General features: G+C 43.5%; 1 non-coding gene across 1 annotated transcript; it reads right to left on the bottom strand.

Moving 5' to 3' along the window:
- Nucleotides 1-213: 213 nt before the first annotated feature.
- Nucleotides 214-288, bottom strand: Trnas-cga (transfer RNA serine (anticodon CGA)). Its single transcript has one exon. It is a non-coding gene; the product is annotated as a tRNA-Ser (tRNA).
- Between the last annotated feature and the right edge of the window lie 22,637 nt (nucleotides 289-22,925).

Here is a 22,925-nt window from a genome sequence, read left to right as displayed (position 1 = left end):
GTCCTCACAGCTTTAATTTCGCTAGTACCTCGTCTCCTACCTTCCAAACTTCGCAGAAGCTCTCCTGCATACCTGACAGAACTAGCACTCCTGGAAGAAAGGATATTGTGGAGACATGGCTTAGCCATAGCCTAGGGGATGTTTCCAGAATGAAATTTTCACTCTGCAGCGGAGTGTACGCTGATATGAAACTTCCTGGCAGATTAAAACTGTATGCCGGGCCGAGACTCGAACTCGGGACCTTTACCTTTCGCGGGTAAGTGCTCTACCAGCTGAGCTACCCAAGCACAACTCACGCCCCGTCCTCACAGCTTTAATTTCGCTAGTACCTCGTCTCCTACCTTCCAAACTTCGCAGAAGCTCTCCTGCATACCTTACAGAACTAGCACTTCGAGACTCGGCCGGCACACAGTTCTAGCGTTAGCGAGCCAGGGGGAATCTTCTGACGCTGTTGAAACGCACCTGACAGACGCATTTGGAGAGTTGAGTGTCTATTACTCTAACAATCAACTTTGACCAAATCATACTAAAACCCAACCATATGCATTTCATCTTAAGCACAATCAGGTGTATCGCAACCTTAACATCACGTGGCAAGGGATACAATTAGTAATTATGGTCGGGAAAATATCCTGGGAGTCAGTCTGGACAGTGCTCTGGCGTACAGACAGCACTGTGAGAATACAAGAATGAAGTTGTAAGCCAGAAATAATATACAGCACGACGTCAATGGCAGTACATAGGGCTCTCGACCGCAAACAATGAGAACGATGGCTCTAGCAACATACTACAGAGCTGCAGAGTATGTGTGCAGTCTGGTTCAAATCTACCCTCACAAACAAAGTCGGCGAGGTACTAAAAAAAAACGTGTAGACTTATTACAGGATGTTTGAAATCTACGCCACTTGTAAAACTCCACCAGCTCGCAGGCATAGCACCACCAGCTATTCCTCATGAAGTATCTGCCACTATGGAGAAAACAGTTCAGGCTTATAAGGATAACAACCTATTATATGATCGCATTCCACCAGCTCCAAAGTTGAGGTGCAGAAGAAATTTCACCAAGACCACTTCAGTATTACAAACAACAGCAGTTACAGCAAGGAAACAACCGTGTATCTTTAGACTTGATGGTAACTGATTTCCTTCAGAAACATTCCCACCTTGGCATGACCAGAACTGTGTCATATGGAGGTCACTTCTCTGCCTTTGATCTGGAGATGGGACATCCAGGAGCATACTCCAGAAATGGCACTTAGTAGTTGTCAAGGGCCTATGCTGTGCAGAAAACGACTTATCACGTTCAGTGTCATATTCCACACCTGGTGTCAGGTTACACACTTGGGCTTCTGCTCTTCCGCCCCCCCACCCCCACTCCCCCTCCCCTCACCACCATAGCAACCACTGGTAAGTGATCAACGTCACCCAGGAGAATCTCCCAGCTCCTCCCATCCTCCTCCTCTACCCCTTCCCTCCCGTACCCTCCCCTCTGGACCAGTGAGGGTCAAGTATGCCCTCCACACCTTCATCTTTTATAACTGGGATGCGACGCTCTAGACATGGGCATCGTATGGAGAGGATGTAGGCTATGTCTATTTGTTAATAACAGATTACATTAAGTCATGTCACTCGACAGTTTAACATTTCGTTATTCAAGACATGAGCAGACCCGACATCCATGCTCATTTTTCCATAATTTTCACAAGTTTATGCATTTTACCCAATCACATAGGCTATGTGTCAACGTCAAATAAACATCACATCATGTTGTATCACAACGTCATGGAACCATGTCACAGTGTCCCTTTGTTTTGTGTTACGTCAACATCGTATCATGTCGTGTTGACGTAATGATCCTCTCAGCCAAACACAATGTGGCAAGGGCCAGATAATTTACCATTGCTAACCCACCACTCCATTGCTAGTGTGTGTGTGTGTGTGTGTGTGTGTGTGTGTGTGTGTGTGTGTCAGAAATCAAAACATTTAAGACAGCCAATATCTGCTTCCCCCACATTATCAGTCACAATTCGCACTCTTAATTCGATAGAAATCCTTCGAACAATGGACAATGAGTAACTCAACTTTCAAGTATTCTAATTAATGTGACCAAAAACGAAAAGGGAATTACCTCGTCATGTGATGTGATGATTTTTTTGTATGGCACAGCAGAAATGTCTGCTGTGAAGACTCATGACAAAGAACAGCTTCATGGAGTGCTGTAGTATGGGAGAAAGATTGTACATAATGTGTGGTTATTTAAAAATTTTTCCTTTTATTTGTGCCGCTTCATCTAGCCTCTGATGCGTACTGAATCCCTCAAACACACACATACACTCATGATTCACATACACAATTTACATAGGTAGTAAGCCTATTATTTGCCCGCATCTCGTGGTCGTGCGGTAGCGTTCTCGCTTCCCACGCCCGGGTTCCCGGGTTCGATTCCCGGCGGGGTCAGGGATTTTCTCTGCCTCGTGATGGCTGGGTGTTGTGTGCTGTCCTTAGGTTAGTTAGGTTTAAGTAGTTCTAAGTTCTAGGGGACTGATGACCGTAGATGTTAAGTCCCATAGTGCTCAGAGCCATTTGAACCATTTTTGAACCTATTATTTGCATCATGATGTGCTCCCATCATTGCGATGAAATGTCATTCCAAACGCCAACTCTACATGGAACACATATTCACGCCTCTAGGCAAAATCCTTGTAGTGTGCTGCTTACATCAAATAAGTTATATGAATGTGATGATAGCCGGCCGCGGTGGTCTAGCGGTTCTGGCGCTGCAGTTCGGAACCGCGGGACTGCTACGGTCGCAGGTTCGAATCCTGCCTCGAGCATGGGTGTGTGTGATGTCCTTAGGTTAGTTAGGTTTAAGTAGTTCTAAGTTCTAGGGGACTTATGACCTAAGATGTTGAGTCCCATAGTGCTCAGAGCCATTTTTTGAATGTGATGATATTCACTTATTTAACATTGTTCTTTGAATGTTCACAGCTACACCCTACACTTTGGTGTCTGAGGGGAGGGCTATTCTGCTGGCGACATACTCTTCCCTGGGGATCTTGCAGAAATTGCTCTCCTCTGTAGAGGTGTATTTTGTGCTGCTGTGCTATACATACAGAATCATGGTTGCAGGCATCAGAATTTCACTGTGATACCACACACTCTAGTAAAGTAGTTGTGGTTTCGCAGGGATTTTTCTATCACTGTGTGGTATTTCTTATGTATTCAATATCTTTGGTTAGAAATCGGTAGTTTTTATAGAATCTGTTACGACATTATTTATGTGACGTGACATTATTTCTACCAATGTGTTTGTTTCTAACACATTCAGTATTACACCACACTCACACTGGCAATGGAGTGGTGCCTTGGCAGTGATAAACAGATCAGGCCCGTTCTGCATTGTGATTGCTTGAGAGCATCATGACGTCGAACTGACGCGATGTGACATTGATGTGATGTGACACGATATCGTGTGATGGTGACATATAACTCATGTAATTGGGTGTCTGCAGCTGGTGATCTAGTGGCTAGTGTTACTGCCTCTGGATCACGGGGTCCCGGGTTCGATTCCCGACCGGGTTGTGGATTTTTCTCTGCCTGGGAACTGGGTGTTTGTGTTGTCCTCATCATTTCATCATCATCATCATCATCATCATTCGTGATATTTGCTAGATTGGACGAGTTAAAAACTGGAGTGTGGAACTTTGCACGGGCGCTGAAGGCCGCGCAGTTGAGCGCCCCACAAACCAGACATCATCGTCATCATGTAATTGGGTAAAATGCGTAAAATTGTGGAAAATATGGAGAAACGAGCTTTCTTACATATCTGCCCGGGAGTGGTATCTGCTGATATCTCAAATGACGAAATATTAAATTTTTATTAACAAATCAGCCTTGAGTTACATGACTTAACAAATTGTTATTAACAAATAGATACAGCCTACAAACTCTCGGTATGTTGCCCACCTCCAGAGTGTCCCAGTTTTAAAAGATGGAGTGCAGGAGTTACTTCAGTAACAGTGATAGCTAATTCGGGCACATACTGCATTCTGATTGGATGAGAGCATCATGACGTCGACACGACATCGGGAACAGTAGGATGGATCTTGCGTAACTGGACAAAATATATAAAATTGTGGAAAAAAATGGTTAAAAATACAAAACCTGGTGAAAAATATATAAAATTGGGAAATATACGTAAAATTGTGGAAGAATGAAAGTACTTAACATTCGCGCAAACAAAGTTGACTCTGGGTGCGGTGGCTGATGGGAGCGAATGTAAATGGGAAATGCCCTCACGGTTGCTCCCATCAGTCACGGCGCCGAGTGTCAACTTTGTTAGCGAGTATAGCACATATCTGCTTGGGTGTGGTCCCTGCTGGTGCCTCGAATGACATAGTAATAAGCTGTTATTAATAAAAAGACCCCGAGTGATGTGACTTAACGTAATTTCTTATTAAAAAATAGACACAGCTTACAACATCTGATGCTGCTTAATTCCTGAGTGAAGTCCAATCATTCAAGTGTCCCAGTTATAAAAGATGGAAGTGTAGAGGAGATGCTCGACACCTCATTGGTCCAGAGGGGTGAGGGAGTGCGGGAGAGGGGAGTGGGATGGGCTGCGTGATTCCCCTGGGTTACCTTGATCAGTTGCCAGTGGTTCCCCGGTATACAGAGAAAGGGGTCACCAAGGAGCCCAAGTGTGTAACCTAACACCTGATGTGGAACATCGTATTCTGAGTAGGAAGCGTCCCTTAGTAACTATTGCACTTCCCTACGGATACCACCGACTGAGACTGTCGAGAACAACACACCGTAGAACGCCTACTGGTCTGTCAGCTATGCCCTGCATCCTGCGCAGAAGATCTGCTCTTGAGTCCAAGAGCAACAGATGTTGCAAGACTTTGGGTAACAATAGTGTAGCTTAATAATTCTTTTTGTCTTTTGTTTTTCACTGTGTTTTATTGTATTCGCTCCTGGCTCGAATGAATAAAACAGCGTACCAAGAGCAATCAGCACAAAGTGTGTAGTAAATAATTATATCTCAAGAGGTTGATTTTTTGGTAATTGTACCTGCTTTGCGATACCTTCATGTTGAATGTAAAATTTATTATTAGATACAACGTATGGCTAAAGAATATTAGACTACTGGCCATTAAAATTGCTTCACCAAGAAGAAATGCAGATGATAAACGGGTATTCATTGGACAAATATATTATACTATAACTGACATGTGATTACATTTTCACGCAATTTGGATGCATAGATCCTGAGAAATGGTTCAAATGGCTCTGAGCACTATGGGACTTAACATCTGAGGTCATCAGTCCGCTAGAACTTAGAACTACTTAAACCTAACTAACCTAAGGACATCACACAAATCCATGCCTGAAGCAGGATTCGAACCTGCTACCGTAGCGGTCGCGCGGTTCCAGACTGAAGCGCCTAGAACCGCTCGGCCAAACTGGCCGGTGATCCTGAGAAATCAGTACCCAGAACAACCATCTCTTGCCGTAATAACGGCCGTGATAGGCCTGGGCATTAAGTCAAACAGAGATAGGACGGCGTGTACAGATACAGCTGCTCGTGCAGCTTCAACACGATACCACAGTTCATCAAGAGTAGTGACCGGCGTATTGTGACGAGTCAGTTGCTCGGCCACCATTGACAAGACGTTTTCAATTGGTGAGAGATCTGGAGAATGTGCTGGCCAGGGCAGCAGTCGAACATTTTCTGTATCCACAAAGGCCCATACAGGACCTGCAACATGCGGTCGTGCATTATCCTGCTGAAATGTAGGGTTTCGCAGGGATCGAATGAAGAGTAGAGGTCGTAACACATCTGAAATGAAACGTCCACTGTTCAAAGTGCCGTCAATGCGAACAAGAGGTGACCGAGACGTGTAACTAATGGCACCCCGTACCATCACGCCGGGTGATACGCCAGTATGGCGATGACGAATACACGCTTCCAATGTGCGTTCACCGCGATGTCGCCAGACACGGATGCAACCATCATGATGCTGTAAACAGAACCTGGATTCATCCGAAAAAAATGACGTTTTGCAATTCGTGCACCCAGGTCAGTCGTTGAGTACATCATCGCAGGCGCTCCTGTCTATGATGCAGCTTTAAGGGTAACCGCAGCCATGGTCTCCGAGCTGATAGTCCATGCTGCTGCAAACGTCGTCGAACTGTTCGTGCAGGTGGTTGTTGTCTTGCAAACGTCCCCGTCTGTTGACTCAGGGATCGAGACGGGGCTGCACAATCCGTTACATCCATGCGGATAAGATGCCTGTCATCTCGGCTGCTAGTGATACGAGGCCATTGGGATCCAGCCGGCGTTCCGCATTACCCTCCTGAACCCACCGATTCCATATTCTGCTAACAGTCATTGGATCTCGACCAACGCGAGCAGCAATGTCGCGATACGATAAACCGCAATCGCGATAGGCTACAATCCGACCTTTATCAAAGTCGGAAACGAGATGGTACGCATTTCTCCTCCTTACACGAGGCATCACAACATCGTTTCATCAGGCAACGGCGGTCAACTGCTGTTTGTGTATGAGAAATCGGTTGGAAACTTTCCTCATGTCAGCACGTTGTAGGTGTCGTCACCGGCGCCAACCTTCTGCGAATGCTCTGAAAAGCTTATCATTTGCATATCACAGCATCTTCTTCCTGTCGGTTACATTTCGCGTCTGTAGCACGTCATTTTCGTGGTGTAGCAATTTTAATGGCCAGTAGTGCACTAAAATATAAATAAATATTAATAAATAATAATCTCGCTTCAGACGGAGGTTTGCCAGCAACCTTTCTTCCGAAACTCGTCACGCTAATAATTATTAGTAAAAAGTGACTGAAACAATTAACAAAATTATTTCATCATGTCGACTCACTAAAGACGTCTAGTGAGATATAAGTGTGTGTGTGTGTTGGGGTTTATGGGCGCTCAACATCGAGGTCATCAGCGCCCTGACACACATTAAAAGGAACGAATGTGGAGAGACCTAATAAAACTGAAAAACACATTCGAAGAGATATAAGAAAGGGCCTTACGTCAAAATGTTGTCAGGTGAAATAAATGTCTAAAAATAGATTTCAGATGGCTTATGCCCGAATTTAGTGATATTTTGAAACGTCACTTAGTGCATCTCCTTATGTACGGCGAGCGCACGGCCACAGGCGGCGCGAGACGGCCGGTGGCGCGCGGCCGTGACTCAGAATGCCCGGGGAGCCGGCGAGCCGGGGTTTCCGCCCGCCTTTGTGGGGCCGCGCACCGGCGCATGCGCACAGGCGCGCGGCTGGGCTCCCTCGTAATTGGCAGGGTGTGTACCTGGCGCGCTCAAGGCCGCACCGCCCGCTCCCGCCACCGTCTCTCCAGGAAGGGACCTGCAGCATTCCATTGTGAGCTCCGACACACACACACACTCGCACGCTGCCTTTCTTCCGCCGTACTTTCCTCAAGAAAGTATAACGGCTGCGACACGAACACGAGACATCCGCGGTTAAACACAGAATTTCTGTGTCGAACTGATAAATATCTGTTGGCGGCGTGAACGAGTAGATACAGATCCTCGTTCGCCCGCGACGACCCGGTCCGTGAACCCTGTCGCGCATAAGATTTATTTCTTCCCCGATTTTCTATCCTCGGTGCTGGAATAGCAAACAGTTGAACGAACAAAAATACACTTCGAACAAGGTCGTTAACTGACGAAGTTTTGGAATTCGTGGAGTTTGTTCAACCATCTGTTGCGCAACAGAAACCTGCGATTGTTTTAATCGTGCGCTGGTTTGCATATTCCATGAGTGTTCTCATCGAAACCGAAAGCAGTGAACCACCTAGAAACAGTGTATTGATATACAAAGGGCCACATAACTCACGGAACATTTTTGTTCTGCGTAGTTATCATTCTATCTTATACTTAAAAATAAACAGTATTTATACCAAAATTGAAACTGTCATTGCTTAATTTAGGCTTTATTTGAAAATCGTTTATCTGCAACGTGAAACAGAGGGATGTCGTAGTAAAAATTAAAAAAAAGCTAGAAAAAGTAGTTTCCTAAAAAAACAGTAAAATTTTAAAAAATTACAAAAGAAAAACTTATGAAACATCACTTCAACACTTCGTCAACTTATAAAAAAACATGTTTCTGTTATTGATAAACAACTTTCGCGTTTATCAGTTACAACAGGAAGCTCTTGCCTTTCGTCATGGTGAAGAACGTGCTACTGACAAGGAGACGGCACGACTGTAGGGGTCCGGGATTTGTCCGAAATTTTGTATGGTGAAAGAGGACCCCTAACACCTCACGTGGTTAAAATATTAGGACGCACTACTCGGAAAATCCCGAGAAAAATCGATCCAAAGTTTCTTAGGTGCCTTATGAGTATAAAATGTTAGTCCATTGCCGAGCCGCCGTCTGGCCTACATGGTTAGCGGTCGGACCCTTACGCCAGAGGTCTTGGGTTCGATTCCTCCTCCGGTACTTTTTTTTCCTTCTGTTGCTTGCAAAATCGCAGCGCATTGTTACAGGAGAATCGTCAAATTAATTCCCGGGAAGACTGTATAAAAATTCATTCTATTATTCACCATCAGTTATCGTCACCAATATTCCGAGACATGGTTCAATATGCCTAGTTTGCCTCAAAATTATCAGAAACTCAAAACATTTTCGTAAATTTTAATGGGGCATATTTTTGTACAGATTTATTGCAAACGCCCTGTGATTGTAGAAAATCAGTTTTTATATGTTGTGCAAGAAGTCGCAAAAATTATTGCTTTGTTTGTTTTTACAATAATTACCATTGCGGTTCTTGTTTATAATTATTATATGTATAAAAATTGAATATTTACCAATCGAATTTGTTATTCTGATTAAAAACCCAATGATTCTCCGTATATACTTTACAATGAAAAATGGAAAACCCACCGCCACGAATTGTGTTGTTGGACAAAAAGAAAATAATTTTTATTCAATAATGTAACTAATTTGTTAAACATAATGTAGGTTTGGGAAACTTTCTGAATAATTGGTGGAATAAGAAAAGAAAATGAAACAGAAGGAAAAAAGTGCCAGAGGAAGAATGGAACCTGAGACCAGAGACCACTGGGGTAAGAGTCCAAACCCTAACCATCTTCTTTCTTTTTTTTAAATCTTATTTTGTTCGTTTTAGTTTGTTGCATCTGCTCGGGGCGGACGTCGCAAGACACCCGTTTCAGTTCGTCGTTGATCCATTAACTCATTTTTTTTTTAAATTACAGAGGGCTGCCAACCCTCTGACCGAACACGCTGAGCTATCGTGCCGGCGAACATCTAGGCCAGACAGCGGCTCGGCAATGGACTATCATTTCATACTCATAAGGCACCTAAGAAACTTTGGCTCGATTTTTCCCGGGATTTTCCGGGTAGTGCGTCCTAAAATTTAACCACGTGAGGTGTTAGGTGTCCTCTTTCACGACACAAAATTTCGGACAAATCCCCGACCCCACGCTCGTACCGTCTCCTTGTCAGTATAAAACAACAACAATAATTATATAAATTTTTTGTGTTTGTGCGTGTAAACTGTACTTGCATCAAAAGTAATTGGTTTGATTACTTAAAAGAGCAGAAGTTACGAGAGCAGCTACCTCTTTTACTTGTTAAATGCCATTTATATTTTGTAAGGATATAAAATACAGAATGGACTAACAGTTTACGATATGTGGTTCTAATTATGAGAAAATAAATAAACAAAAAGCTGTTCCTGTCTCACACGTTCATTTATATTTCTTTCCCTACCAATGCTATCAGTACTACCGGTAATCAAATGGCTCTGAGCACTATGGGACTCAACATCTTAGGTCATAAGTCCCCTAGAACTTAGAACTACTTAAACCTAACTAACCTAAGGACATCACACACACCCATGCCCGAAGCAGGATTCGAACCTGCGACCGTAGCAGTCCCGCGGTTCCGGACTCTACCGGTAATCCTAGCACTTTCTACGTGACTTATGTACGTTGCTGTACCAAAACTACCCAACCGTAGTTTTGGTAGAGCGCAGCTATAGGCACAGTGGTTAGCACCCTGGACTCGCATTCTGGAGAACGACGGTTCAGATCCATCCTGATATGGGTTCACTGTTACTTCCCTTACACACTTCAGGTAAATGCTAGGTGATTCCTTTGAAAGGGGACAGTGCTTCGTCTCTAATGGCTTCGTTTCCGACGGGATGTTAAACCCTAATCTTCCCTTCTTTTCTTTATATAGATGACGAGGGATCCATCTTTATTATGCATATGAAATGTGTAAAGGTGGTTGACACGAGAACAATATCGTCTTAAGAGGAATGAAGGTGCATTGGCGCATCTAATAGGTAGGTAGGTAGTAATAAAACTTTTAAGACATTAAAAATAATTAGGCTTTTATAAATTTTTGAGAACAGAATGTATACATAAAACTATATGGTTCAGTTAGCGACGTGGCCGCCTCCGTAGATCAGTGGGCCGCTTCTTGGAGAACTCGGGTTCAAATATTTGGCACGTTGACTCACTTGAGAGGTAATCAGACTTCTGAACGTTTTCTGTATAGAGAGATTCTTTAAGGAATCGCGGCTGTGGGGATGCAGGTTCCCGGTAGTGGCAAGGATTTTTCGTTGTTGGGAGGACTGTAAGAGTGTGCACTCAGCCGCGTAATGACGACTGAGGAGCTGCGTGAATGAAATAACGGCTCCAAAATCAAGAAAGCAGACAACGGCCGAAGAGCAGTTTGCTGCCCCCACTCAGCTCCATAACGCATCCAATGACGCCACTGGCAGAGGATGACACGATGGTCGGTCGGCCCCGATTAGCCTGTCAGGGTCCGAACGTAGAGCTTTGCTTTCCTGTTTTTCGTCATGTTTGATTCCATAGGAATGTCTGTGCCCCACGACCGTGACGTAATTCAGGGCAGAAAGAAGGTCAGCATCAGTCGTAACGTCATCTGTCCTTTTTATTGCTCTGCAGATCTAGATTTCAGTCGACAGTACAGCTATCATCAGTGCGTTGTAAGTAATTGTGTAGACTAAACGTAATTATAACGGCACATATTCCAATCAAACTCAGGCATGTATACGCGTTTGCCCTTGTGCTAATGCTTGTACATGTCTGAGTTTGACTGGAATATGTGTCGATAGATTACTGTTAGTCTACATGACTTGTAACGCATTGATTATAGCTGCACATTTTAGTTGAAATCTAGATCTTTAATGCAATAAAAACGACGGTTCATATTACGACCGACACCGATTTTCCTTATGACTTAGTTTTCTGTTTCTTGCTTTTAGCAGTTTATGTTGTTACAGCTGTTATCTGCAGTCACAAAACACCCGAAATCGTGATCGTCAATACGTATGATCAACACCAGTCCATCCGGAAAATGTTGCCATTTCTAAGGCACGTCATGTACGTTGTGTGCAGTCTTTTTTCATTTCATTTCTATAATTGTTATCCCTGTCATATATTCACAATTTAGCTATTGATGCTCACATCCGTATGGCGTAATTTATGCTGAATGACACGAAAACAGAACTGGACATTGTGAATACCTCAGCAATTACGATCCCGACTAGTCCTTTTTGAGGACGATCTAAACAGCAACCGCTACGAAAAGAATTCGTAGAGCCGGACCACTTTTACTTCATCAGGCAATATGGCATATTCCAGCAGGTCTCTCCGTCGGAGAAGACAAGCAACACTGCTTCCCTGGCGAGCACATTCGTCCGCCGTGTCATGCTTCGAACATATCTGTGACGATATTGATTGGCAACTCGTTCATCAGACCCTCCCAGAGTCTGGCTGCCCCGAGTGGAATAAAACTGAAATGATTTTGTGTGTCTGAGATACTGACGGAAGGAAGAATGAGAAACAACGGTCACATATAAATAGTACTTTCTGGAATAACCCTCGTAATGAACCTGGTCACGTTCTGCAACAATAGGAGAACAATGTCAGACGAAGGAATGTTGCATAACTGGGCGGGGATACGTCAACGGGAGAGAAGTGAACCAGTGAAGGGGATGGGGGAGGACTATGCAGCGCGGATCAAATATGTATATTACAGATGTGTACCAGCTGAAAATCTCACCTGTTCATTGGTGATAAGCTTCAACAGCGTTTTGGTAACTCATGTCTGAATTTTTTAGCCCATTGCACTTCAATATACGTAGCTGAATGTACGCTGTTCTAGTGCTTAATTGCGTCTCTTTCTGTAACAGTGGCCAATGTCCCCGTATTTTGTTAATGTTTCTCTTCCTCCCTATATTATCTTTCGCTTGTAGCCTGCGAACGAAAACAAACAACATGGTTTTCTAGCTACTGGCTCTAATTAGCCGATGCGTGATGCTTGATGCTATTTTACCCGTCTGAGGTCGTTATCCTAATTTTTGCTCTGCTGACTTACAGGTTCGTCGCATTACGTGTGTCTCCTTTCTGTACGTTTTTGTGCTGTCGTGTTCTTAGGTGCAAAAAGATACGTTGTCATTATAGGACGTAATGCTGTTGATTGTTTTTAGCGCTGCTGCTTTACCGACAAGGCTCGTTGTTTTGTTCCTGTTAATCTCTCTCCATGGACGTCAAATAATATGGGCTCTGTAGGCTGCTTTGTCCACAGTACCATCCCGTCATCTGGAAGTCATTACGCGAGCCCTGCTGAACGACCTATCCATTTCACCATATGCCATCAGTTTCTTGCATTCTGGGTCTTTGATGGCTTGGCGTAATGTTACCTTGCAAGTGTTTATGGATTACTGAGATTGCATTTGAAATCTGCTCGTTAGTTCTTATCTAGACATACAAACGAATCATTTATAAGCTTTGTTATAGCAATTCCTCACAAATTTGTCTCACTTTGCTCTTCTGAAATGGAATCCACGCTACGCTTTGGGTAATTACGACTCAAACTGTAACTTAGATAGTTCCACACAATTATTCCCACTGTGGATATTCTTACCTTCACGAAACGTGTCATTCTAACAAAAACTGCTTCGTTGCTCATTGTTCCTATTCAGAAGACCCGATTGGAGTCCAGCTCTTTTCTGAAGAACTCTATCCCGACAACACAGTTTCCGCGTAATGACATTCAGTCAGATAATAAGAATCTTAAACAGAGTAGTGCTGTGTGGGTCTGTTGTTAAAGAATAAGTTTCCATTTCTGTATTTCGAGGAGAGGGCAATGAATGCCCGAAGGTTAGTTACCGGGCTTAGTTGGTTAGTTGTGTACGATATTGGAAACTTCAGTTTGCCTGTAATTTCAAAAATTAAATTATAAACTGAAACAGTGAAATGGTATATTGCTTACTCCTGACCGCGTACTATACGATTTTTTTTCGTGGCATAAAGATATGTTAAAGGAATTCAAACTGAAATTTTTCGAAATGAGAAGCATCGATTTTAAAGCGGAAGGTTTGGCACAGTATAAACTGTATTCATACATCCTTCCGGCAAAAACTTAAAAACCACTTCCTCTTAACAGCTCTGTATAGTAAAACCTTTTTTGTAGTTTGTGCATTAGGCATAGTATTTCTAATTGTGTGGTAAAATATTCTTTGTAGATATTGAAGCGTTTTCGGGCAGAAATTTATTTGCGAATGCTGAAATTAGAAAGACTACTCAAGACAGTGGAAAGGGGAGACTCTGCACCCCTGATAAAGCCTTCAGTTAGCCAGGGGCGCACGGGTTCTCCAGTAGTTTATATGCTTCTCTTTTCAAACCACTTTTCGTTGTTATGAGAACTAGTAATGCAGCAAGACTTATTAATCTCCATTGAAGCAATGACGGAATTGTAGTAGCATACGAATGTTAGATTCCTAAAATCTTATAATCTCAGAAAAAACTTTGCTTCATGTAGACATTGGTAACAGTCTTCAACTATTAACTGTTAATCGGTCAACTGGTAAAACGGCCTCATTGTTGCAGCCTTCTTTCTTCGAGTCACTCTTAACGTATTTTGTACTATTAATGCTGTAGAAATTTCTAACCAGAATCGAATTAACTTCAAAATTGCAAATGTTTGTGTGTACAGAAATGCTATTATTTCCGGAAAACTGAATTCATCATGCTTTTCTTCCTAAATATCTGCTGGTATCCTTTTTATAACTGTTCAGTCGCTAAAACTGCTTCATTGCTAACATTAACTCTTTCATCATGTGCTTCCTGTTGTAATGCTTCCTCCCGCAGAAGAAATGGCTAGTACATCGTGTAGGCAGTGAAACGCTTCTTGACGGACTATCTGAGGAGCAAGTGAGATGGGAGAAAAAGTATCTGGCAAAATTGATCTCTTTCAGTTTTTTGAGCGCAATGTCTACGTCGTTGACATTTATTCATATATTTAGGGAGCAGTATTTCTGTTGCAATAATTTGGCTGCAAGTTCTCATTGAATTATATTTCTCTTTCATCGTGCGGTGACACGTAACAGCACGAAACATCACTGAATTTTCCAGTTCTAGTAATATGTTTCGCTGTTGCCCAAGATTCTTCTACGTAATTCAGTCGCAGAGAGTCACGAACTATACGATTTTCAAAAGTTTTTGTATTAATTTTTACGGGGTCGACAATCACTCTGTTTAATGTTTATAGGTGGCCGGCACACCGAAATTACCTAAAACACTTAATAAAGCCACAAAGCTGTGGTTTTCACTCTACTGGTTTTGTTAGTAATGCTAAATTCTCTCAAACTTGCTGTAACGACTCTTAGAGTTTGGAAGAAACTGCTGACTTGACTCATGAAGTGAAATATGTTGTTTGAGGTTACATTATTCTTTAGATTGCTCTAACATTACCTTAATTTTTATTTTCGTTTAAAATATGGAGTGTTATAGTAAGGAACTGCGCATCATCGACATTTCAAATGTAAATCAGAAGATTTCGACTGAAAAGAGAGACTATAAGAGGAGAAAGCGTTAAAACTCCAAGCCACTGAAATATTATCAGCTTGTAGAAGAAAGTAAAAGACCAGACAGTAGTGCCTCACTGCCTCACCTCAGCGAATATTATCAGAAAACGCATTCTGCGAAGACAGGGTGGTGGATTTTTACTTACCAATAGTCGTACAATGGTAGATACAGCCAGATGGACTACAGTCGTATTTGTTTCACTCGCCGATTGGGTTTTCACGAGTTAGTTCCGTATATGCAAGCTAAAGCATGTGAAAATGACAGTACCCAGAAAGATTCCAGAACAGAAAAATGGTTCAAATGGCTCTGAGCACTATGGGACTCAACTGCTGAGGTCATTAGTCCCCTAGAACTTAGAACTAGTTAAACCTAACTAACCTAAGGACATCACAAACATCCATGCCCGAGGCAGGATTCGAACCTGCGACCGTAGCGGTCTTGCGGTTCCAGACTGCAGCGCCTTTAACCGCACGGCCACTTCGGCCGGCTCCAGAACAGAAAATGCGTATCACGCTGTATGTGCAGCGGCCTCTGTTGTATGATTGGATAATCAGTATTATGATAAACTTAGTCGGCGAAGCAGTGAAATGAAGTGGACGTGCTGAAAGGGCATAATATAAGTGCAGGTGAGAGTTCTAGAAGGACAACATGATGAGATGGTCATACTCTGCACCTGCTTCTATGGCAGCGAAAGGTGTATGGAACCAGTGGAGCATCGTAAGCAGCGACGACCAGGTACTGGATTGCGTACTTTGACCACAAGACGAGAATTGTCCGCTTGAACTAACCATGCCGTGTCGTCCCCAGTGTGGATCGCCGTCTGTTGATGGTTGACCGTAGTCTTCTGCGGGCTGGACGTATGACACCCACGTCTTTCCATTGTATTCCATTGCCTAGAAATCAGAAACGCTTCGCACCACAATGTGCAAGTGGACGCTGTCGCTGGTTCTGGGCGCCGCGATTTTAGGGACTACCGCTACATCCTGTCCAACTGTGATGGCCAAATACGTGTTACACGGTACTGCTGTAACCGCACTCACTTAGCCTACGTTGTTGTGTCACGTAACGCACAAAAGCCAACTGCGGTGGTTTGCAACACCTTTCAGGCCAGCACGTTCTCCTGAGATGTCGTCGATCTAATATGTCCTGGGCTATGATTTGTCACTAATTTGTTTGACCACTCACGCCTATTGGTACTTTGTAGTGCCTTACTCAAACTGCACGCAGAGGGTTAATCCAAGCTCTCTACTATTCAATGCCACAGCGCTTCTATAGGGAAAGTCGGCGGGTAGGTTAGCGGTTTACGTCTCTTCGACAACGAGGTAATTAGAGACAGAGCAGACACACAGTTTTGCGAAGGACTGGAAGAAAATCGAGCATGGCCTTTTCAAAACGCAAATTTTGTCCTTTGTCTAAATCTGAATGGCCGAACGTGAAACTGAAATGCTCCCCTTCCGAATACGAGTCCACTGACGTACCACTGCCCCACCTCGTCCCTTCGACATTTCCAGTCTCTGACTGCAACACTTTGGAGCTTACCACAATTCTGATTCCTCAGAGTGAGAGAGTGGTTCAAATGGTTCTGAGCACTATGGGACTTAACATCTGTGGTCATCAGTCCCCTAGAACTTAGAACTACTTAAACCTAACTAACCTAAGGACATCATACACATCCATGCCCGAGGCAGGATTCGAACCTGCGACCGTAGCAGTCGCGCGCGGTAGAGTGAGAGAGTGTGTACAGTTCTGTAATCCTAATGATTTCTGAGTTACAATGTGACTAAACTGTCGTATAACGTTCACTTCGTCCACATTTCTGATAGAACTCTCGCAAAAGTTAGTGAAGACGAAGGAAAATAGACTAACAGTGAAAGTCTAAAATAAGGCGAGGCATCCAGACGTTCCAGCGCAGTCCGTTTAGACAACAAATTATTGGTTCAAATGGCTCTGAGCACTATGGGACTTAACATCTGTGGTCATCAGTCCCCTAGATCTTAGATCTACTTAAACCTAACTAACCTAAGGACATCACACACATCCATGCCCGAGACAGGATTCGAACCTGCAACCGTAGCGGTCGCGCGGTTCCAGACTGTAGCGCCTAGAACCGCTCGGCCACCCGGCCGGCAAGGGGATCCATGATCCCACGAACATAGATATTAGTATCCGATACCCAGGTCGATAGCAAACAGGAGTCGATTGTCGAGCGCTGCAGGAGGCAGTGAGGTTAGTGTCGGGTGAAAGCGGTACTGGAAAGACTGGCAAAAATAAAAAAGGCGGTCGAGCTGAGTACGGTGTAAATGGCGGATGTGCCGAGTGAGGAGTAAATTGTAAATTCACCGGAGTGTGACAAATGAGCGCGTCCCCTTATCGTCGGGGGGGGGGGGGGGGGTTGACCCTCATCAATACCGATTCGCGAGTGATATAAAACCAAAAGTAACACGTGCCGAACTACGCGTTTCGCGTCAACCGCGTCGGGCAGCAACAACCATGGATTGCAGTGAGGATTGTTGTTAAAGTTTATCCATCATCATTTCGTGTGACGAAGTACTTAAAATCAGCAACCAATAAAAGATATAATTGTAATGAGACGTGTAAGGCGAAGGTAGCAACTGCCTCAGAATTTGTGTGTTAATAGAAAATTCGTATCAGTTTGTACATCGCAATCTTTGTGGTCTTCAACAATAGAAAAAAAAAACATTTCAATCATTAACTATTCCGTCTTAGAACAGCCGCACTCTGTTGAATTACCCCCGAAACCACAGCAGAGAAACCGATGCTCTTTCATCCATTAAGCACTCGGTCATATATTCATAATAATTAACTGGTTGGCGGCTTCGGTAAATCACAAAAAAACCAATAAAGGATATAACAGGGGTGTTTCAGACAGAAAGGTCACAGTTCGTAGTAATAGACGGAAAGGCATCGAGTAAAAGAGAAGTAATATTCGACGTTCCCCAAGGGAATGTTATAGGCCCTCTGATGTTCCTTATCTATATTAACGACAAAGGAGACATTCTGAATAGCCCTCTGAGAGTGTTTGCAGGTCATGCTGTCATTTACCGTCTTTTAGAGTCATCAGATCACCAAATGAACTGCAAAATGATTTAAATAAAATATCTGTTGAAACTTCTTAGTGTTTTTCCACTGAAATAACTGAGTAGGTGAAACTTTTTAGTGTTTACTTAAACTGCTGAGTGCAACTGAACCTACTGTCTCGTTACTTATTTTTATCATTTCAACACTGATCTACGGAATTTTCCCTGACAAAGACAACACAAACTTAACCTTTCATTTACTACCCACAGGACACAAGCCCAACGCAATATGACTGCTCTACAATGACAACATGACCTCAATTAATTAACACAAAAGAATGGCCCTGAATTGGAAGAAATCCTAACAATAACTCATACTTTTCGTAAGTCACTTACCTCACAGAAAATGTTCATAACACTAACTACAGCAATTACAGCAAGCAGCAACTACAGCCAGCTAAATAAAAGGATTCTAACTACTATAGGCTCTAACTACTAGGAGGCATATGGTTAACAAAAGAAGATTTTGTTGAAGAGCAAACAATGCATTTAGCAGATTTTACCTTATTCATGTGACATCCAGATCCAAAAATCATATAGTCGTCAATAATTCCACCACCCAGACATTACCAACTACATCCATCATCGTTTTACAATGCGTATCCTACCAACACAGCCTCCACGAAGTACACATGTCGAAGCCCTTCGCTCGCTAACTGCTAACTGGTAGTCCGTCCAACCACAGAGTCTTACCGAGGGCACAGAGTGCTGTCAGAGATATTAATTACAGTCTATAGCGTCGCCAACATACAAACATATAAACAGGCCATTTAAAATGTATGGCGCGAAAAGTGGCAATTGACCCTGAATAAAGAAAAGTGTGCAGTTATTCACATGAGTACTAAAAGAAATCCGCTAAATATCGATTACGCTATAAGTCACACAAGTCTGAAGGCTGTAAATTCAACTAAATACTTAGAGATTACAATTACAAATAACCTACATTGGAACGATCACATGGATAATGTTGTGGGTAGAGACATTCAAAGACTGCGATTCATTGGTAGAACACTTAGAAGGTGCAACAGGTCTACTAAAGAGACTGCTTACACCACGCTTGTCCGCCCTATTCTGGAGTATTGCTGTGCGGTGTGGGATCCGCATTAGGTGGAACCGACGGATGACCTGGAAAAAGTTCAAAGAAGGGCAGCTCGTTTTGTACTGTCGCGAAATTGGGGAGATTCCTCCACAGACATGATACGTGAATTGGAGTGGCAACTATTAAAACAAAGGAGTTTTTCGTTGCGACGGGATCTTCTCACGAAATTTGAATCATCAGTTTTCTCCTCCGATTGCGAAAACATTGTGTTGGCACCCACCTACATAGGGAGAAATGATCATCAAGATAAAATAAGAGAAAGCACGACGCACACAGAAAAATTTAAGTGCTCGGTTTTCCCGCGCGCCGTTCGATAGTGGAACGGTAGAGAGACAGCTTGAAGGTGGTTCATTGGACACTCAGCCAGGCACTTTATTGTAAATAGTAGAGTAATCACGAAGACAGACGGAAGCGTATATTCCTGCTGGTGATAACTTTTGCTGAAGAAAATTTGCTCACCACATTACAGTTTGAAACGTGAAACGTTGGCCGCGAGTTGATACGATTGCTGTATTGAGTTCGCGCATTTGACACAGTATTGACTGACGGAATAATTAGAGGTGCGTTTCTGGTTACGGCAAGCATAGCTCTCCTGTTCCGGAACTTGACCTTTTCAATGTATGCATAGTCATTTCAACAAACAGGAACGTTCTGTTCTGTAAATTGCACCAGTTCAAATGCACTTGCTGCTTGCAATCAATTACACAGGGGAAGTAGCTGTGCGCTGCTAACGTATCGGGCTGATTGTCGCTTTCAAACGCGGACTGCAGTGTCGGCATTGATCGGTGTTTAATCTGCCCGTTGAATCTTCGTCCAGTTTCTTTTCCTTTTTACGATAAGCCCAGCACGTCAGTAATGCCGGCAGAGTTTTTTTAAGGACATTTTATTACTCGCGATCACAGAAGTAATCTGCTTTGCAGATCGTGATGCCAGTCTCCCTCTTCTGACATATCGTACTGATCGCCTCTAAATCATCGAAATTGAAATAAACCTTGAAAGTTACTGTTTACTTTTGGCTGGCTATGGGATGATGTAAACGTTCAGTGCCAGTTTATTTTGTGTTGAATCATGATTTATTAAAATACCAGCAACTGGTTAGGCCAAGAAAAATCACTCTTTAAAGACGTACATTACTTCACTTTATTCGACTGCTTCAACGAAAAGACTCTAAGCAGCCTGTGACTGGGCCCCTCACATCCTGTGCTGTACCAACATACAAAGTAGTTCCCCCAAAATGACAATGATTTGTACAAATTTCGCACTTTGTGACATTATCAAATAAATTACTATGAATTTAAATGTTATTGTAATTATTCTTTATAAAATGTAATAGATCTGTTTAAATTCAATGCAGAAAATTCTTCATTACGCGTTTCGCATGGATACAAACATTCTCACAATGCTGCGTGGCGCATGAATGCAATGCCCACAAGCTCAGATTTCCAGTGGAAACAACTGACGTGTGCAACTAATATCTTCGAGATCTTCATAGGTTCTCGGAGATTGTTGCTACAAGTTAAAGATATTACTGTAACGTTATACCTTTATTCTCAACTATTTCGTGCACTGTAGCAAACATAGAAGCTGAAACTCAGTCTAGTCTGGAAGATTGTGATGTCACCCCCAAATAGCCGTGGATTCCGCCCTCACCACCTCTCTTCAATATTCTCTGGTACAGACAATCAGTTCAACTTGGAAACCTGTCAATGTGAATACTTGCCCTTTTTTTTAATAGTATCAATCGCACAATCATCTATGTGCGAAAGAAACTGCAAGTGGAGTGTCAGTGCTTAACGATGGGTACTGGAAAGATAATATCAGTATTTCTTCTACGAATGATGCACCATACGAGGCGGCGCACAGTCGGGAAGTACGGTGATGTAAGTCATACAAACATTTTATAAGCATTAGATTTCGGGCGTGCAGCTGCAGAAACTCGATTTATTCAACTGATATTTCGGTTGTAAAACTATCGGTCGTCTTTCGAGTGAGCGTACTCCGCTCCAAAAACGCCCAGGAATTCACATCAACATGTAGGAGTGACAGGAAACATCCTGCATATACAAATAAAAGTCGAAAGTTTGTTCGATTAACGGGAAGGAATCAGTCAATTTCTGAAAAACTGAACAACCAGACGTCCGAAGCAAATCCCCTAGCCGCGTGGGATTAGCCGAGCGGTCTCAGGCGCTGCAGTTCTGGACTGTGCGGTTGGTCCCGGCGGAGGTTCGAGTCCTCCCTCGGGCATGGGCGTGTGTGTTTGTCCTTAGCATAATTTAGGTTAAGTAGTGTGTAAGCTTAGGGACTGATGACCATAGCAGTTACGTCCCACACGATTTCACACACATTAGAACATTTTTTTGAAGTCCCCTATAATCTCACGAAAACCTAGTTAGAAAATTTCGAGAGACGAGATTCATTCGGAGTACTGATAGCAACAAAAACCCCGGAATAAGCGTCCGCCTACTTACCTCAGTGGTAACGTTGTTTGTTTGGTTGGGTTGGGGTTGGGTTGTTTGGGGAAGGAGACCAGGCAGCGAGGTTCAAAATGGTTCAAATGACTCTGAGCACTATGGGACTTAACATCTGTGGTCATCAGTCCCCTAGAACTTAGAACTACTTAAACCTAACTAACCTAAGGACATCACACACATCCATGCCCGAGGCAGGATTCGAACCTGCGACCGTAGCGGTCCCGCGGTTCCAGACTGAAGTGCCTAGAACCGCACCGCCGCACCGGCCGGCAGGCAGCGAAGTCATCGGTCTCATCGGATTAGGGAAGGATGGGAAAGGAAGTCGGCCGTGCCTTTTCAAAGGAACCATCCCGACATTTGCCTGGAGGGGTTTAAGGAAATCATAGAAAACCTAAATCAGGATGATTGGACGCGGGATTGAACCGTCGTCCTCCCGAATGCGAGTTTACCTCAGTGGTAACGAGTTTGCCTACTACGCAGCGGGCCCTTGTTCCATTCCCGCTCGGGCTGCAGATTTTCTCCGCTCATGGACTGGGCGGTGTGTTGTTCTTATAATCATCTGATCCTCACCGATACGCAAGTCGCCCATTGTGACGTCACGTGAAATAGGACTTACAACTCGGCGGCCTAACTACCCCGAATGGGGCCTCCCGGCCACGAATGCTACACGATCATTTCTTTTTCTTCAGATTAAGGCATATTTTTAATGGAAAAACGTACGGTATTGCACCGAATATATATGGTGAGCATGTAAACTTTCTCTGACAACAAACGCTTATTTTTAAGTAACTATGTTAAATAGAAACCTACCTTCGTTGGCGAGGTCGCTAATACATTCTTGTGCGGTGGTGCTGGACTTCGAGGTAAGCCGGTTCGAATCCTGTTGGTGGATGAAATTTTGACTGCCAGTATTTGCGCTGCAAGGGGAGGTGAGGTGGTGGCGTAAAGTTCCTGACCCCAGTTTTTGCGGTTCTAGGCGCTACAGTCTGGAACCGCGCGACCGCTACGGTCGCAGGTTCGAATCCTGCCTCGGGCATGGATGTGTATGATGTCCTTAGGTTAGTTAGGTTTAAGTAGTTCTAAGTTCTAGGGGACTGATGACCACAGATGTTAAGTCCCATAGTGCTCAGAGCCATTTGAACCAGTTTTTGCGCCAGTGTCCTGGATTAAATTCCAAACCTCTTGGCAGTGCCTCATGTAGTGACGGTATGATACGCTGTGATGGTGATGCGTCCGTCGGATGGGGCCGTTAAGCTAGGTGGCCCCATTGGTGCTATTCGAGAGGCGTAGGCTGTGTGCCGGCATCGGGTTTCAACTTCTCCCGTCCTTTCATCCATAA

This window comes from Schistocerca cancellata, chromosome 4 (genome assembly GCF_023864275.1).
Source record: "Schistocerca cancellata isolate TAMUIC-IGC-003103 chromosome 4, iqSchCanc2.1, whole genome shotgun sequence".
Classification (NCBI taxonomy): Eukaryota; Metazoa; Arthropoda; class Insecta; order Orthoptera; family Acrididae; genus Schistocerca; species Schistocerca cancellata.
Note: the sequence above shows the minus strand (reverse complement) of the source record. Positions and strands in the feature narration are given on the sequence as shown.